Source organism: Pseudopodoces humilis, chromosome 14 (assembly GCF_049639895.1).
Source record: "Pseudopodoces humilis isolate 2021_Gansu_Grassland_sample_001 chromosome 14, ASM4963989v1, whole genome shotgun sequence".
In the NCBI taxonomy this organism is placed as follows: Eukaryota; Metazoa; Chordata; class Aves; order Passeriformes; family Paridae; genus Pseudopodoces; species Pseudopodoces humilis.
The window spans coordinates 11,625,635-11,645,330 of NC_142213.1; the positions used below are offsets into that span (position 1 = coordinate 11,625,635).

Genomic DNA, 19,696 nt, shown 5'->3' on the forward strand with positions numbered 1-19,696 from the left:
TTTGTTAAAGATGCTGGGATTATATAGATAATTATAAGCATAATTTACAAAGTAATGAAAATTTGCATTTACAGTAAAGTAAGAGAAGTACTAAAGGAAGAGATGTATTAAAATTGTGCAAATGTATTTTTTATTTCCTGATTAATTAACCATATTGAAAGTATTATTTTCAGACTCAATTACCCATGTAAGCCAGTGGAAATATTTGTCCTGTGTTCAGATTTAAGAAATGGACCCAAGCACAGATAAGAGAATGAGTTCATAATGAGAACAGATGCCACAGAGACAAAAGTTATCTTTAAAAATCGTTTATTACTTAATACCACAGCCATTTTCTGTGCATTTGGAGCCTAGCTTTTAAAAGTATTTGACAACTGTTCTTCTCAGCAGTGCAACATGTCTGATGCAGAAGCTGCAGAATTAATGCTCACCTCCCTGCCTGTGGCAGTCAGGTGTCTTTACCTGGGTGTTTGCCAAACCATTCCAGTACCAAACATGACATGAAATTTCATGAGAAACTGATTTTCATCTCATTTCCTTTGTGAAAGAATCTCTAAGGTGCAGGCCATGGGAATTAAGTACCAGAATCTCATTGAATGGGACTGGGATCAGCCACCTTGGTTCCTTTGTACCCAATTTTAAATGCTTATTTATCTGAACAAAACTTGCTTGTTACTTTACTCTGTGACACAATCCCAACGTTACTTAGGCTAATGTAGAGTAACCTCAGTAGAAGACAATTTTTCGTTTCAAAATTATGCAGAAGATAGAAAAAATATGTTAAAATTAGTTTAGGAATGGGTTCCAGCTCCCTCATATACTGGGCAAAAGAGGTGAAGCCACTGAAGAAAAGGAGTGACCAGCTGTGCTCGGGGAATGCAAGTTCATTCAAACCATGGGGTGCAGAGGATTCTGGAACTGTGGGTTCTGTGAATGATTGTCCAAGTGTGCCCAAGAACAGAACTCCAAATTCTGAGTGAAAACCTTTTGTTGAGTATGTGTGTGATTGGACTTCTACGTGCCTCTGAGGATGAATACCCTGAGAGAGCTTCTGACCTTTTGGTTTTGTACATTCTTGTATGACTGAATTGTCTTGCCATAACAGCTTGTTTTAAAGTTACAAAATCATCAAATGCTTCTGTGACCATAGTAATGGTTGCATTTTTCAGTTGTATTGCAGAATGGTTGTGCAAGCTGAGCATCAGTATGATATACATGAATGAATTCAAGAAATGAAACAAACAGAGTAATGAGAGAATTTGGATAAAAATAGAAAATCTCATGAGCTACTTGACTCCCATAAGTCTCCATTTTCAATAGCAAATGTGTAGCAAGTTTGTCAGGAAGACTCTTACAGTAATGGATTAGAAGTTGATATAGATATACTGCTGCAACAGTAAGCACAGTTTGGAAATGGGCATTAAACACAGTTGATAGTGGAAATAGTAGGATCAGAATAGGAAAGAGAGAAGAAACCAGAGTCAAAGGCTGCTCTAAATTCCATATGGCAACAGCAAGTGCAAGGCGAGCTAAGATTACCTCACCAAAAGAAGTCTCAAGAATTGAATGCCAAGTTATAGCCCCAAAATAACAGTTTTTCCTCACTCACTTTTGCAGAAATTTAGTAACTGTGCAGCTGGAGAACAAGAGGAAATTAAACATTGCTCAGAAAATTTAAAGATAAGATACACGCATGTTAATCAGGCAGTGTTTATATCCTCCTCCTTTGTTCTTCTCTGTCCACTTTCCCAAATTAGAAGGGTACCCTCAGCGTTCTGGCAGCAGGAGTGTTCAAAAAAGAAGTATAACTGCTTTTGTTAGAAGTTCAGCCAAGTTTAGTGCAGCCAGAGCCCTCAGAAAGCAGCATCTACCTACCCTAAAGAGGCTGAAGGTTGTTTTACTCCCAGAACAACACATTATTCCACTTCATGTTTCTTCAGGATTTTTCTTAAACCATTGCTACTTACAACTTTGCTTCTGGGTAATAAAATCTCATTACAGTCCTTTTGCCTTCATAATTCAGAAATCTGAAATGAAAATAACATGGGTTCTAGGACTGGTTGTGCTGAGCTTGTGGCTCTTACTATTAAAGGTCTCCTCAAGCCAGCAATATTTAATTAAAGTTCTCTACATGCTCCAGTTTTGGGAGACCTAGAAGTCATCTTGACCTGGAGCTCTAACACTATGAACAATCTTATCTCTAGTTAACCTGCAAAATCGTCAGATATTTTAAGGCAGAGAAGACAAGTCTCCATGGGCCAGCAAAGTGGCAAATGGCACAATATCTTAATTACATCAGCATAATACAATCCCATTGTGTTCCTGGGTAGCCTTTTTGACTCTGATTACCTCAAGGTGTGCACTGAACGTTTGTGCAACCTGCAGCTTAATTCTGTATTGATAATATTGAAAGTATCACTTTTACAAATTTTACAGAAAGGTTCTTATGTTCTATATGCTTAAGTAGAAAATAGGTAAAGAATGAGGATTTCTAAGCCTTTTGAATGTAGCTTATTGTGGTGCAATGTAGCTGCATTTAATGATGATATTTTTCTGTATGGATTTAATATTATTTAAATACTCCATGGTGATGGTTTCTGTGCAAGTGATACAGGAGTGTTTCTAAAAGTAGTTGTCATTGTGGTCCATTAGAGTCTAGCTAATGCAATATCTATCCCATAAAGTCTGGGATTCACAAGACTACAAAATAATTATTAAGATAATAGTGTAAAAAATGGGCAAAACCAAATTATGTCACATTAGCTTTGATCAATTTTTGTTCCATAAAATTAGTTTTTGAAGTAGAAATTTACTAGGTTGAGCCTAGAAGTATCTGCTCTGCAGTAGCATATTTTCTGAAATTAAAAATATTATTCTTACAGCATTGGCTACAAGTGTCTTATCTCTTATTGTTTTCAGTACTATGTAAATTCATAGCTCAGAGGAATGGTGTAATTCTACATAATGAGTTGCATGATATACTGAGCCAGTTTTAATGTATCTTAGTTTGAGAGAGGATTTTATTACTTTTCCCAAATATTATTTTGTTGTTTCAACATTATCATAAAACCTCATTCAGATAACTCTAAATATCTTCTTTAAAGCTTACATAGGCACCAGAACTGAGGGGACATGGACACAATGCAATCCTTAACTCACCCCTATTGTGCAGGAACAGAACAGGAGCCTCAGAGCCGCTGGGGGTCTTACATATCTCATATGTGCTGGAACAATGAAACAAATTACCAACAGGGCTTAAGGCTCAACTCTGAATTCTTGCCTTTGTGAGTTTGTGTCTCATGCATGGAGAGCATTGATTTTGCAAGGTACTCTGAGATGTGGCCTGTCTGTCTGTGAGTAGAAGCAGATGGATTCTTTTCTGAAGTTTGACATTCAGACAAGGATCTCTCCTTCTTTGGCCTGGCACTTTGATTTAAGTCTGCACATGGAGGTTTTATTTATTAATTCGTTCATTTCAATAATAATGTATTTATACTGATAAAAGCATAATTGCTAATCTCACAAATTGCAATGCTTTTCTGTTCTGATTTAAGATGTGCTAGGGTAAAAAATTCAATTACTTTAATGCACAGAATCTAAACCCACCCAATTTTAGACTGTGCTGAAGAAATTATTATAAGGTCAAAGATGCACATGCAGTCATTTCACAGAGAACATCTGAAGTAGTAGCTTCACATTTACAAAATGTTTCAGATGTGTTCAATTGGCCAGAAAAAGAAGTCTTTGGCTGATATAATGACAAAAGATGTGTGAGTGTTCACAGCCCCAGAGTCCCACCAGTGGGACAGAGCCAGGTTACACGAAATGCCATTCAGTTGAATCTGCTCTTGGATAACCTCCATGGGTTTACTCCAAGAGGAAAATACTATTCAGTGTGACAAGCTAAGCTTTTAGCTGTTCAGAAAACAAATGCTGTATTAAGTTTAATTACTTCAGCCACCTACTGATGATTTGAAAAATCTTTTTACAAACCAAGTGTTCTCAGCTCGGCTGTTGCCTTGGCCACATGTCTTTCACTGTTCATCTGTGTGGAAGTGCAGCACTCAGAGTTTAGATCATTCTTTTAGCAGGTCATGAAACAGAAGTAGTTTCTCTTTACCTTCCTACCTTAAATTTTGATTTGGTGACATCATTATCAGATTTATAAAGATGATCTGCATCTGCCAATACATAGAAGGGAACAGAGGGGGAAGATGTCATTACAAAAAAAAGATGTCAATAATTATGGGCCAAATCTTGCTTTAACTGAAATGACAGAAATGGCATGGCTTTCAAAAAAATTAGTCGTTGCAAATTACTGACAGTAAAACCTAATAAAATTTTATTTCTATCCATAAGATTGTTCACAGTTCAATATTTGTATGATGCAAAGCAAACTTGGAAAATCCTTAGCATATTTTATATTTTATAGGAATTACACTTTTTCAGACTACTGTGAGGAAAACATGGTATATGTAAAAGATCAACCACTGGCATTCCATTCCAGGTGTATATGTCATACAGGAGTGCCCCATCTTGGCATAAGTATCAGGAGCTGGATGCTACTCTTACAAAACTCAGTCTTATGTCTTATCCCTGATTCACAGTCCTGTGACTCTGAAATGCAAGTTTCTAAGAAAGTAAAAATATCAGTGTGGATACCTTGACCATCATCTTTCTGAAGCAGAAAGACTGAACATCAAGAAATTTAGTAAATGTGAATCTTAAAGACACCACAGCATTTCTAAGTAGGTGCAGGACACTTGAATATGGCTTAGGGAGCTGTCCTTCACTGTCTTCTTTTGATGTGCTCTATGCACATGGCTGGAACCCACTCAACAACCTTCAGAATGCAAGGTTTGTACAGTGGGATGTTATTAACTGGACAATTGGATTCTTTTCCGGTTTTAGAATAGCTACTGCATTTCAGAAAAGCAGAGGGAAGCTCTTGTAGTTTTGTTTTGGTTACAGCTACACGACAACGTTTTCTCAACTTCTTAATAGAGCTTGCTTTCTTACAAGAGGAGAAAAATCACTGGCCTGTTCACAAAAAAAATGTCTTTGGTCTCAAGGCTTATGTATTCACTAGGGAGGCTGGACTGTGCTCCAGCAAACAGAATTAATCAGCAAGTCATTGCCTTCCAGAAGTAATGTGTAACACCTTGTTTTGTTCCTTGGTTCAAAAGGCACTGTCACTGTTGTACACCAGTGTGGGTTTTTTTTAAAGGCTATAATTCATATGCAAACTAAGCAGAGATTCATGATTTCATAATAAAATGTTGAAACGCTTTGATCATGAGCTGGAAGGAGGTGTGAAACAGTGCTTCAGAAACAGACAGATATTTGTGTAATCAGCCTTTATGTATTGCCAGTTCAGAATAATAACATATAAAAAGCCCCAACTTACCTCATCTGCCTGGTACAGCCAAGGCATAAATAAAAGAGAACAATGGAATTACTATTACTCACTCACTGAGCCCCAGCTACATCACTGTATTCTTTATAATTGCTGGCAAGAAGATTAATGTTTTGTTAAATATCAGAATAAGGTCACAAGGGGGTTTGCAGGACTGTCTAAACATCTAGGTTTTTAAACTCCTTCCTTCTTTCGTTCCTTCCTTCCTTTTTTTCTTTTTCTTATTTTTTTTTAATTTTAATTTCACAGAGATGAACTTTCACCGTTTCCTTTAATTATTGTGACTTTTACATTTTTTTAAATTTTACACCTTAAGTTTTTGCATTTGAAAACTGGTGACAACACAAAAAATAAATAAGGACAACAATTTTTGTATGGCTGATAAAGCTTAATCACCATATTGATAGGATGATGGTAAGGGTTTTAGTGTGTTAGAAATAGACCCATTTCATTGTGCCTCTCATATCTCTGTTTTTTCATGTCTGTTAGTTCTGTATCTAAATTAGGATTTATTTTCTCATTGTATATTAATGCTAGTTATCCTAAATAACAATCTACTTGCTCTTCCTAAATGTATGTTAACTTATAGCTTGTGGTTACGACAGGAACAAAAGTGAAAAGGAGTTGAAGTGAAAAGCTCATAGTTTTGCAAACAGGAGATTTGCACCTTCTGCATGTTCAGGTATACTGAGGTTACTAGCTCCAATTTCAGATCTTTTGCAGCAAACAAGTATTGACATTTTCTCTTTGTACAGATAAAACCTTATGGTTACCAGTCTTCCCCATCATTCTATAGAAACAGTCAAAGAAATATTCCATTATAAAAGAACTGATTATTTTTTTCTTTTGAGAAAGTATAATATCTGTTCCATACGGTAGAAAAGCTTTAGTTAGAAATTAATGTTCCTATAAAAGATTTCTGGTAAATACAAACACAATTTTTTCTGGTGTAGGAGCAAAGAAATCATATAGTCATCTTAATCTCTTGTTTAGACTATTGCCAGTCATTAGCAAAATGAAAAGATCTTCCTCATTTGACCCACATTATCCTCCAAATTACACAGGAGTAGTCTGGGCAGCAGCAACCAGTCTCATACAGAAGTAGTGAATGTGTGTTTCAGGCTAGCCCCAGATCCATCCTTGGCAGAAGGTCTCTCTGAAACAGATGATTTTGGCCTGGAGGTGCTCGGTGCGGGGCCAGCTCGAGGACCTGAGTGCCACAGGCCATGCCATGAGATGCCCCTCTCTCCCTCCCATCTCTGTCACTGATGAGAACAGAGGGGGGCATTGATGGGACCAGCATGGCAGAGAAAGGTTTGTATTAAAGAATTCTAATTTCTTGGTGTCATTTGCACACTAACACTGAGAGGGTTCCTTAACAAAATTCCATCATTAGAGTCCATTGGTGTATTTTAGTGGAACAGGTCTTTTCTCAGAGGGGTAATTTTATGTGGTATTCCTGAATTTATGAATGTTATCTTCAGTTATCTTATATTAAACAAACATAAGGACTTCAGAGATCAATGTATGGGCAGCAGTGGTGAAAGTCATACATTTAAATCTTACCACTTTGCACAGAATTAGCAGAGCTGCCAAAAAGCAGAATAAGCAGTCCACAATACCTCAACAGTTCTGACTGGCGTCAGAAAAAAGGTTCAGCAATCTGATCTAAAGGAGATAACAGATCCAAGATTCCCTGCCCTTGGTCCCGTTTAATCCATGACTCTTGGAAAAAGTGTTTTATTCTGTCTTACTCAGTTTGCCTGTTGGAAATGAAAAATGAAAAATCTGTTCCTGTTTCTCTAGAGGTCAATCATGAAAATACTCTGTGAATAATTATATAGCAATAGGTGTTAAAGTGTTATAAGAATCCTATTCTCTACATTCTTCAATGTGGAACTGTGAAAATTAGCTGTAGAAAATAAAATTTGAGACTTAGATTGACTTCAGTTAATTTGTAGCTCTGCCCTGGACACATGAATGTTATTCCCATTTGTATCAGCCAAAGATCTGGTGCAGTTTTCTTTTCTTAGCAGCAAGTGTAGGGAAGAGTGTGGCCTCGGGGACTTATTAGTCTAATTTTGGTAAAGAAAAATTATTAAATATCAATCAATAAATTGAATTTAAACTTAAATCTGCCCCCTCTGACATTGCAGCCTCAGAGGGGCTTGCAAAAAGCCAGAGTGTCCAATGAGATATTTCAAGTTTTAGCACCCAGAGTGGTTGACACCAGGCTCTCTTCAGGGAACAGCTACAGGCTTGTACACTCCGCTGCTGCAAGTGCATGTTCCCACACCTATATTTGATATGGTTTATCTGAAGAGGGGAGCTGAAGCCCAAGCCCTTTGAAAGAAAATAAATAAAGTAGGAAAACAGCTACAGGGAGCAGGTCCGGTTCTTTAGTTTTCCTTAGTGCTAGAAACTGAGACTGAAAAGTTTTGTAGTCTCCTTTCCAAACATTCAGCTCACTACCACAAATCTCAAATAAGGGGTTTCTTGCAGAATCCTCTGTCAGAGATATCAGTGAGATTTACTCACCAGCTCTTGTCAGACCAGGTCGCATAAGCCTTAAAATTACCCTTTATTACTTGTATATGCTTGATCAAGAAGGTCATCTGTCAAAAGTCCTTTATCTTTCCTCACATCACATTTCCTTCCTTATCCATGCTGCTTTGGTGATGTTTCTGCAGCATTTGGGTCACTGAAATTGTTAATGAGGTTTGAAGAGGCAGAACCTAGGTTTTGCCAAAATTCAGGGTGGTTTTGAAATAAGCCAAACCTCTGGACAATCAACTGAGACCTACAACCTGGAGTTATTGCAGTTCTTTTAATCCTGGCTCTTGCCCAACTAACTCCTTAACCCAAACACTAGAAAATATGCTTCTTAGTTATCCTCAGTGGCTCTTTAACATAGAGTGGATACATTTCTTCTGCAGTTCCTCTGGAGCAGCAGGAGGCAAAGCACTCTGCCATTGTCACATCGCTGTGCTAAGGGTCCCTGAAGGGCAGCTTCAGTCCTTCACACATGGGAATCAAATACCGAGGAACTCTGAGCACCAAGTTTTAGCTGGATGTTTTTTATACAGTCAAGATTAAAAAAAAAAAGGTCTATAACCAAGTCAGGAATGGAACTTATTTTTCCAAACTCAGTTTCTCAGCTCTAAACATGATGCACACTAACAAAGTAAATGTTTTTATTGTACGTGTTAAAACTGAAATTATTGTTGTTCAGTCATGAGATTATTTCCATTGGTTGAATTCAAAGTATTTGCATGGTCAATGAATGAAAGCATTAATCAGTGAAATTAAACAAAACAGAGTAGAACTCTTTAATAGAGACAATCCTTTATAATTCGTAGAGAGGGAAGGCACAGCATTTGTATGAGTAGATGTATGGTATGCATAGAAGAAAAGCAAGGTGGAAGAAACAACACTAGAAGTTATTTATTAAAGACATATGATACATTAAAACATAAAAAGTTACATGACTGCTCAGCTTAAGTACCTATAAAAGGTATTAACATGTACAAAAAACAAGAATGTGAAATTAATTAGTCTTGCTTTAAAGGAGAATTTTCCAAAGGCTGGAGTTCTTGTGACTTACATTGGGAAGCTGTGGAAAAGAGTAGTTCTACTTATTTGTTGATCCATTCAGCTTAGTTGAACTAAGTGTAGTTGTTTGTAGCCTTGTTAATTCAGACAGATGTGATGTCATCTCTCACTGCTCCCATCCAGCCTCTCTCTGCTGTAGTTAAGTTAAACCACTGGAAAAGAGCAGTCAGGAGCAGAGAAGAGTTCCATATTGGAAAATAGGCGCATTTTTCAGTTGAACATTCTTGCAATTTGGAACTGAAACCTAAAGTGAATATGCAGCTTTGCGCCTGGGAGAACAAGAATGAGAATTATTCTCTACTTATGCCTGTTCTATGCAGTTCAAGACAGTGATCATATTTTAATAAGTACCGTCTCTCCATTATTTCTAATACTTCTAAGTACAACAATGTTACTATGTCAACTTTTTTCCTCCGGTGACTTGTGAGCAAATAATTTGTTAGAAGAGAGGGAGACACTATAAATATCAAAGGTAAGAATAAGAAAACTCAGAAATACAGTGTGCCACTGATAGACCTCAGGCTAGAATCTACAGAAATCATCTTAATCAGAAGACAACGCTGACTACTGGGATTCTGTTTTGCCAATCACTTTGGGATAGCTGCTGTAGTATATTTGTAAATAGCAAAGAAAACAAGCAAGACACTGAAAACCTGGAGAGGGTTCAGGAAAGGGCCACCATGAGTGGCTCAGGTGTTGGGTCTTGTCCAACTTGGAAAGGACAAGGCCTTAGTGGGAGCCCCAGGGGGGTTAGTGAATAGGGACCAGGTCACAATTCCAGAGTTAAAAGTAAGCTGAGTTTTACTTTTGAAAATACGTTAAAATATTTCAGCTTTCATTATATTCTAAACCAGTCAGAGAATCCAACTTCCTCTTTCAAAATATCATGTTAGGGCATGAATTAGCAACTAAGGTATTTTGATTAGAGATAATATCCAAGAAAATTGTGTAATTGAGAAATAGAGCCTTGAAGCTTATATGCCTATACATTTACAGTGATGGCTCTTACTTTATTGATTAATCTAAATGTGAAAGACATGCTGCAAAAACCTATTAGTAAGCTCCCAGGGAGTGTTTCCTTCTTATATTTTTTGTGTGGTTATATTGATTTTTGTATGGCCGATTTTCCTCCGGAGGCACCTGTGCATCCCTCAGATTCACCTGCAGGGCTGGATTTGGCTGTAAAGTGAGGTCAGCATCATTGTTCTTGATGAAGTAGATGGTTCAGGCTGCAAAGCAGCTGTATTACTTAAGGCTCTGTGCATCAAAACTATTCAGTAAAAAGTCATTTTTTCAGATTTCAGTTATCATAATGAAAGACTTTAGGTGCCAATTTTGCAAAAGTTGGGCACACAGATATCTTAGAAATTCTGGAGTATTCACTGCATGGTAGGATTAGTTGCAGCACATTGGGGGTGCTCCTGGCAAAGCATATAGTGATGAAAATCAGACATTTAAATGGCAAGTATATTCCCTTAATTATAAACAAATTTACTATAAAATCTATTATTTTAGATTGAAAGAGAAATTCTGAAATGGAAAAGATGGATGTGACCTTGGTTTTGCCAAGTCACAGCTGCCCTTAGAATCTGGCTCTGTGAACAGACTACTTGGAATAAACTTAAATTTTAGTTGCAAAACAGGTTAGACAGCTTTTATATTTGTGAGCAGCATTGAGAGGGGCACTGTGGCAGGCCCTAAAATCCCACAGACCTCAAACAGTTTAGTTTTGAACAGTCATCGCATTACTTCTTTCATAAAGTCAAACTTTACAACACAGTCACTACCTCTTGAGTTATTTTATCTGCCTCATCTTTCTTGTACATGAAAATGAGAACTACACTTGAAGAATTACAGTTTGGAAAAATCGATCATGTGAAATTTAATTTGTTAAAATGCCACAAAACATATTGTTCCATGGAGGCAAAAATCAATGAGAAGTGCAAATATTTTTTTTAAATTGTAAAAATAAATAAAAACCAATCTAGCTGCTAAGAAGAAAATAGTTATGATGGATAAATGAGAAAGAAAGAGTATTATAAACTTCTGCAGGATAAATAGTCTCAGCATTCTGAACATTATTTTTTTTTTTTGCTTGTCATTCCATGCACAGAAAATTAAAAAAAAAAGTAGCAAAATTGTATTGTAATAAGAAGCTCAGGATTAAATGTTCATGGGTTATATGGGACATAGACTTTTGAGTCTTACTGTACTCCGTACTCACATTTTTCTGTACTTGACCAGAGGGAAGTGTTTTTGTCCTTTTTTCCTCACAATTCACATATCAGGGAAGCTGTCTGCCTGCACGTGATGAAAGGCTGCAGGCTCTGTGACTCCCCAAGATAAAAAGGGTATGACAAAGTCCAAAGGAAAAGAATGAAGTGGGTTGTATTGATTCAAGGTGTTCTGAGACCTTCACTGATACAGAACTATTGAAAATGTGTAAGAAGCAGCAGGAGGGAGCTAGGGTAAGGACAGGAGACCTGGTAGGGTTAGAAAGGATGGATCAGCAGACAAGCCTCAAAATTTCACCGTATTTCTTGTGTGAATTATTCTCTTGGGATTACCAGCTGTCTCTGGACATGATTCCCTGAAGCCCAGCAGGAAGCAGCGCTGGTGTCAGTGGCAGCCTCCCCCAGCTCCCCCAGCCCTCGGCTCAGGATGGGCTCACCTGCCCGGGCATGGGGTGGCCGTTCCTGGGAGTACGGATGGATGTCCCTGGGAGTGTGGGTTCATGTTTCTGGGTGTGTGGATGCCTGTTTCTGGGTGTGTGGATGTTTCTGGGTGTGTGGATGTTCCTGGGTGTGTGGATGCCTGTTCCTGGGTGTGTGGATGTTCCTGGGTGTGTGGATGTTCCTGGGTGTGTGGATGCCTGTTCCTGGGTGTGTGGATGTTTCTGGGTGTGTGGATGTTTCTGGGTGTGTGGATGCTCCTGGATGTGTGGATGTTCCTGGATGTGTGGATGTTCCTGGGTGTGTGGATGTTCCTGGGTGTGTGGATGTTCCTGGGTGTGTGGATGCCTGTTTCTGGGTGTGTGGATGTTCCTGGGTGTGTGGATGCCTGTTTCTGGGTGTGTGGATGCCTGTTTCTGGGTGTGTGGATGCCTGTTTCTGGGTGTGTGGATGCTCCTGGATGTGTGGATGTTCCTGGATGTGTGGATGTTCCTGGGTGTGTGGATGTTCCTGGGTGTGTGGATGCCTGTTTCTGGGTGTGTGGATGTTCCTGGGTGTGTGGATATTCCTGGGTGTGCACACTGGAGGGTGCTCGCATTTAGAGAAGAGGGAGCTCATTGTGCTGGGGTCCTGTCACAGGCAGGGAGCGAGATGGAGGAGCTGAGCTTTTGGCATCTGGTTGCTGTCAGGGAGCAGGCGGTGACTCTGGGGCACTGCTCTGACTTCCCTTATCACCCAGGCTGGATGAACTTTAAGTAATTTTTTGTGCTAATTCAAAAATTTGGGCTCAGCTTATGATTTGCACTGCTTATATTACATATGCTTAATGTACCTATATGCAAGCTTGTACTTAAATGATTTTCCTTGTTAGTGTATTTCTCCTTGTTTATATGTGTATTTATTCATGTTTTCCTCAGGCTGTTGTGAATGCCACTGGGAGCTAAAGATGATGTACGACACATTTCAAAGAATTATAATAAAAGACAATGGAGCATATTTCTTTCATGCCTGAGTATATTAATTCTTGCTTATATTAGAAAATGCACCAAAAAATTGTAAACAAGAAATCAGTTGAAATCAGATTATGAATAATGATATGCAGCCTCATCTCAGATAGCAACAACAACAAAAAATCAGGTTTAACTGCTAATGGGCTTAGGAAACATTTTTCTTTTTCAAAGGAAATTACTCAATGGAATAAAAAACGTGCTTTCTAAAATAAATGGATTAATTTATCTTTTGTTCCAAGATAAATAAATAATCATAAATACTGTACTTAACATTAACTTTCTCTCATACTTGTGTTGGTGATGGAGCCTGACCTTGGCTTTATGACACCCATGTCTGCTTTTTTTAAAACTCTTTCTGGGTTTTATGACTGCTCCTTCACCTGCAATCCTGCAGTTTGCTGGTCACTGAATCTGATTCAAAGCATATCAATAGGAAAATTCTTTCCAGCTTCACTGGGTTCTTGTATCAGGCTCTGATTTCATCTGATCCTCTTGCCCATAAAGTCCTTGCAACACTTCTAGAGACTTCAGTGTCTCCCCTGGCTCTCCTTCTGTGTATCATTATGTACCTACACTCACAGTTCACTTTTTTTCATTGACTTTTCCAAGTCTGTTGCACCAGAAATTTTTTTCCACTTAATTTTTTTTTTTTTAAATGCAGTTTCCAAAAGGTTGTGGAGTTGTTTTCTTTTTTTAAACACCGGTAACATGTAATTTCTTTCCTGCCTGCATGTTTTTAACCTTAATGCCAGAGGATAAGAAAATAAATAGCACTGTATTTACATTTCAGATTCAGTTTAAGTGTGTGAGTATAGAAAGATAAATTTTCCTTTTGGTTACATGAATAAAGCTCCATAAGTGTTTGCAGGATTGAGGTTTTAATTTGTAACCCTGATCTGGCTGCACGAACAATTCTAATAAAGTTTAATGAACATTATTAAAAGTTTATATGCAGGCAAATAGGGTTGCACATTTGGAGTAGCCATTACTACTCTCCAAAAGAGAAGTGGCTTGAGGTAGCTCCAATTTTCCATTCACAGAAGTAGGGGCGTCAGGACAGTAAGGAGCAGAACAGGATCCCCTTATCTTCCAGACAAAACACAACAGAGCAGTGGGGCTTTTCACGGGCTCCAGAAGTGCTTCTTTAGTGAAGAACACACTTCCATAGAATAAGAGTTCACACCTGAGGTGTAATGCTCGTGCTGCTCCATCCAATCCTGCAGCCTCAGGGTGCAGACAGAGAGCTCTGGCCAGTTGTCCCTGAGAGCCAGCCGTGCCCCACTGGGGTGCACTAAGGAGGAACACAACAAACGTCCCATTTCCCTGGTGTGCACCAAGCCATGCTCTGGAGCTGTTTCTCAATCACTGACTAATTTTTCTGTCTCAGTTGAGAAAATATTACAGATACTAGTAAAAGACTTTCACTGAAGCAAACTTACCAGTAAAAAAACTGTTTAGTTTCTTACTTCTTTGCTTTGGCTTATCTTTATCATGGAAGGAAATCTTTACCTGGATCAAAATCCTGCTGTAAGGTTTGCTCAGTAGAAGTTAGCACGCAACTCAAGCAGTTATTCCAGTGAGCTGGGTTCTTCACCTGTGGCTTCAGACTGAATGTCTGAGATGAGAAGGTCTGACCTGGAAGAGATAATCATGTCAATAAATTGATTTTTTGAAAAATCTCATTGGTTCCAAGGGAGGTTAGCCCTGCAAATGAAGTTACTCATGTGCTTAACTCTTTGCTGGATCAGGTACTGTAAACTCTCTGGGGGAGGACCCATGTTTTCCTTTATTTGTCTGTAAAGTGCCATGTATACCTATGGCACTGTATAAATAAATAATAATAATAGATACAATAAAAACCATCTAGGGATTAAGTAGGCCTTTTAAAGAGGCCAACTGTTCTTCACATAAATCTTGGATCTAATTTGAGCTCTAATAAGCTCCATTTCCTGCTTTTCCAATATTTTTAAGCCGCATTGCAATAGCTATCTTTTTTTTTTTTTAACAGGTGTTTTAAGAGGGCCCTAAGGCAAGTATCTAATCAACCTAATGGAATTTTCCATGCAGTTAAGTGTTTTATTCAGCTCAAAACATTGTCTTTGATTAGACTTACCACCTTCCCTTTTGCCCTTTTACATTATTTTGGCAGGCTGTGCAGGTGGGAAAGCTCCATCCCCACTGCAGCTCCATCATGTGTAAAGCAGCCTCTTGGTGTGTGCCTGTCCAGTTGCCTTTGAGCCAAAGGAGAAAACTCTGGAGGCAGTTAGTTCTAACTCCCCAGCCTTGGATGTGCCTGTGCCACTTGGTGGCTGTAGGATGGCCTTTTGTAGAAGGTACTGAGTTTTTAATGAGCCAGCTCACATCCTGTGAGTGGACCCTGCAATCCAGACCAGCTATCCTGCAGGATTTGTCTGGATTCTGGGCTAGGCTGCAGAGTCCTCTGAATCCTGGCTGCTGAACCTGTGCTGAGCCTGAACTGGATTAATTAACGCTCACTCATCTATGCCTGTGAGAACCAGAGTCCTCTTAGGTGGTAGTGGAGGTTTTTCTGTAGAATGTGGCCAGCTCAGGTGCTTTAAACAAACTCTTTTAGCCTCCCAACCTTATTTTTAACTTGGCTTTCTAGAATGAAAATTGGTTTAAATTATATGAGGATATAACTTATTACATTATGCTTAATATTTTCCCACCTACTGAGGTGTTGTGAGGATTTTTAAAGTAATATTTATACAGCATTCCGAAGATAAAAGCATTGCATAACTGATAATTATTATCTACATTTATTTTCATGCCTCAGTTGAAACATCTTTTTCTCTTTGTCTAAGATACTTAATTTTTCTTCTGCTTTTTTTTTTTTTTTTTAATTACTGTGTTATTTAACTTTGAGATTTCGGGGTATAATTTCAGAGAAGAAAACTGCTGTACAGATTACATTGTACTGTATCAGATAGTTCTTCTCTTTTTTGTTTTTCATCCCATGATGAACTGATGCTTTCACCAATCCAATCTGCAACCAGAGGTTTATTCATGCCAGAACAGAAGAATAGTTTGATTGTTCAGGAAATCAGCCAAGACTCAGAAGGCCTAGATTTTCTCCATTCTGATGCAGGTTTCTTGTCTGACATTGAAAAAATCACTTAATTTCTTCATGTCTCAGCTGGCCATCTGCAAAGCAGAGATGGTGCTTCCCTACTGTGTACTCGGGTTTTAATATTACTTTTCTATATGAGGCAGTGCTCATAAGGGTGGTAGGAGAACCAATATACTTCAAAAGGCATTTTTGATCTCTTTGTCTGCAGATCACTTATAGATCCAGTGACTTACAGAATGGATATGGGGCCTACATTTCAGAAATACATACTAATGTAACTCTCAGTTATCTATTTGGGGGTTTTTTATTCATAATATTGTATTTATATTTTTGTTGAATTTATTATAGCTATATTTATTCATTAAATAAGGCAGTTTCTATATTATTTGGAAAGAATCGGTAAACAATCTTTTCAAGATAATTAATAGGCATATCTCTATGGTCCCTGACATTGTCTGCTTTCCCAAAAGAAGATATATGCAGTACTTAGTGACCACAAGAAAAATTACAATGAAGCTCTCTCTGTAAATTTTGCTTTGGATATGTATTTCTGTGATTTTGTGCCAGATACAAATAGCCATTTCATTTTGTTACCTGGAAATCATGTGTTCTTGCCATGACATGCAAAGACATATTTTCATCTTTCCTAATATCTTCATCCATTTGTGACATTGATTGCTGTTGGTGGACTGTATATTGGAAATTAGATATGGAAACATATATATTCATCCTCCTTTCTAGGAGGAAGCTGTTATACTCAAATTATTCTCTACTTCACGTAGTAGGGGGAAAGTATGAAGGTATTGTACAACATATGATCAGACAAAAGCTTCTAAACATAAACATTCATGGTTTCATTACTTTCTTGATCAGCATGCAGTGCTGAAAAGGTGGGTAAGATGGAGACAAAAATTTATCATATTTCAACTGAATTCAGTTATGCTTTTCAAATGGTTCTTCTATCCCAGTGGGAATGAACCATGGCAAGATAATGTTACTTAATAGTTTTATTTCTGAAATGCATCTTCTTTTCTCTATGCATGCAAGTGCTTTACAGCTTCAATAAAAACCATTGTGAAACAGACGCTAAAACATTATCCTAAATATCATTTCACTTTCTGCCTTAAATGTAGGCATTAAAGTAGTAAAAGGAGGTCTACTACAAAAGTAAAAATGAAAAACAGAAAAGTTTGCATGTGGTGATTGCAAATCATTCTAATGATCGTGTTGAAGTTTCTATCAGCTGCAGCTTCAGTATCTTGAAATTGTGCTGGATAGACTCAGGTCCAAATTTCACCCTTGAAATAAGGTTGGTTGCTTGAGATGTCAGATATATTCTAAATGTATTCCTAAGGAAGAATGAAGAAGTTACAACCCATGAAAAGCTTTGAACTCTTTATACTTTGGCAGTTGTTAATGTTCAAATAATTGGACTGACTCTGACTGGAAGCTGATCCCACAGTGCCGTGGCATTCCTGTCCAGTTCTGGTGCTCTTCCCCTGCACATCCAGGGCTGAAAGGGGAATGTGCCACGAAATGTGCCATGATCCTTTGCATTTGGGCAAACTCACAAAGGAACCTACTTGTAGCCAAAAACCACTTCAGAGAAATGTACCTCAGGAATGAACAATTCATTCAGGACTGTCTGAAATACACTTTGGCACTACATCTAGAATATCTGTATGTTTGACTTTCTCTTACAAAAAAAAAAACTGTATTGAAAAACAAATTCTACCTCACTAGGGAAGGTTTGTAAGCTGTGTCCTGCAATCACTATTGTCTTAGACAGAAATAATAGATTCTGTTAAAATGACCAGCACTTCGGGCAGTAGATATGTACATCAAGTGGTTTTCTCTTAGCTCTCTGTTCCTATTTGTGGTACAAACACCAGAGTATTTTATTGCATTTTGATGCCTACTGGCTTCTGACAGATGTACTTTTTAACCTGCACAATGCTATCATTGAGCTGCCTAAAGACTTGCTTTTCAACTGAGCTTCTGCAGAGCTGCCAAAGGTGAAAATGCATCAGAAATTAATTTATTTGCCTTTCACTAAGCGTGGTGATACAGGCAATAGAAGACAGTACTATTATTTCTTCAGAGACCAAAAGTAGCTATCTCCTATATAATTTTTTTGCCTTAAACTTGAAGCTAAAAATAGCAATAAAATCTCACTAAGAAGTGAATACTCAAACCTGAGGTGTTAAACAGAGCTCACATTAACTTAATTTTAATTATTTGTTTGGAAGTTATTAAGCTTTCAGAAAAGACATCTAGAAATGAAAAAGCAGGGCAGTAAAATATCAGTATTACAGAACAAAACATGTACTTACTAAAAAGGGCAGTAAATGTTATGATGCCAGGTAGATCTTAGAGTGAAAAGAATGTGTGTAACTCTGGACAGTTAACAGGAAACAAAATTATGAACAGAAATCTTTTCCTGTAGGTCAATGGTTGTGTGGTTAAGTTGCTCCATCACAGTACATTGATAGGTATTTTGATGAATTTACCAATCGTAAGTCCAGAATAGACATGTGGGACCCCTGATAAATCCCATTTTAGGCTGAGAACAAGCTGAAGTAATGAATCCACTGAAGAATCACTTACAGGAGCCCCCCAGGAGTTTTCTGTGGCCACTGCCTGGAGTGGTGTCTCACTTGAATGCTTTCCTTTCCTAGCGTAAAAAATCTTCACACACAACCCTAAATTTGTTTTCTCCCCTTCACTGAGGGAAGTCCTCCATTAGCTTCTGGTCTGTTTGTCACCTTGACATCAGTTGTGCTCATGATCTTTTTCTGCACGTATCATCAATTCATTACAGAAACACACTCTGCTCAAAGAATTCAGGTCAAGTGTTCCCAAACATTAAAGCTATTTGAAAGCCAAACCCAACTCTGCATCTAAATTCTGCAGTCCTTGGGGAATAAAAACAAAATGCATTACTGTGATGTTGGCTCAGTAACGTAATTAGCAAACTTGTAGTTGACTGCAGGAGAACAGGTTTGCATCCCAAACATCAATAGCTCCAGCCACCAGCAGGGTTTGAAATAAGAAGTTGGATGTGAGTCCTGCTTTATTAATTTCTGCTGAAAAGTGAATTTAACTCTACAAAGTGTTTTCTGCTTACATTTTATTTTGTTACTGTCCTAACCAAATTAAACTTTCCTAAAACAATCTGAGGATTTAAATGAATTTCCTGTCCATGCACACTTGTGATATTTTTTGTACCACTCATTTCTTTCTCGATAGCACATTGTTTTATTCTTTAGTCTTAAAAAAAAAAAGAGAGAGAAAAGAAAAACCTGACACAAAAGTGAATTTTTTTTTATTGCATTTCATTTTAAGTCGTCTTTTTAAAGATCTGTCATTTATACAATGACAAGAAAACTTTCTAAATTGGAACTAATTTATGAATTCCTTCTTTTTGGCATAATGTCACTTTGCAAGTTAAAATGATAATGACTAGAAAGATCAAATATGTTTATCTAAAAAAAGAAGAGGGGTTTTAAGAGTTTGTGCTCATTAGAAATCTTTGCAAACTCTGTACACAGCAGGCATTATAGATTTTTTGAGTGCAAAAATCCTTTTGGTTAAGAAAAAGATGTAGCTCAGAAAGGTTGAAGAAAGTTCAGAATCCCTTTGTCTAGCAACTATAAATGGGTGAAATACCTGTTTTTCACTTATGTGATTTTTAGAATGAGATTTGATTTTGTCACCAAACCAATCTTTCATACTCCATGTATGTGATTAGATTCTTCCCATTCAACTTTCCATTCATGAGCAATCCTTCAACTGCACAAATATTCACAAGCCAGTGTGTTACCTGTTGTTTTTTAATAACTTCTCCTTTGTAAGAGTGATTTAGGAATGTGCATCCAAATGGCTTACAGTGGAC

General features: G+C 37.7%; 1 long non-coding RNA gene across 6 annotated transcripts in view; it reads right to left on the minus strand.

Annotated features, from left to right (window-relative positions):
- LOC106628351 (uncharacterized) overlaps nucleotides 1-14,324 on the minus strand; it is a 35,929-nt gene extending 21,605 nt beyond the window's left edge. For 3 of the 6 annotated variants that reach the window (XR_015773824.1, XR_001331705.2, XR_015773821.1), the window contains exon 1: nucleotides 14,220-14,324. This is a non-coding gene — a long non-coding RNA (uncharacterized LOC106628351). Of the gene's footprint in view, nucleotides 1-1,875; nucleotides 2,014-9,020; nucleotides 9,298-14,149 lie in introns of those variants that run through there. The other 3 variants (XR_015773822.1, XR_015773823.1, XR_015773825.1) reach the window with 3 other exon arrangements.
- Nucleotides 14,325-19,696: the final 5,372 nt, after the last annotated feature.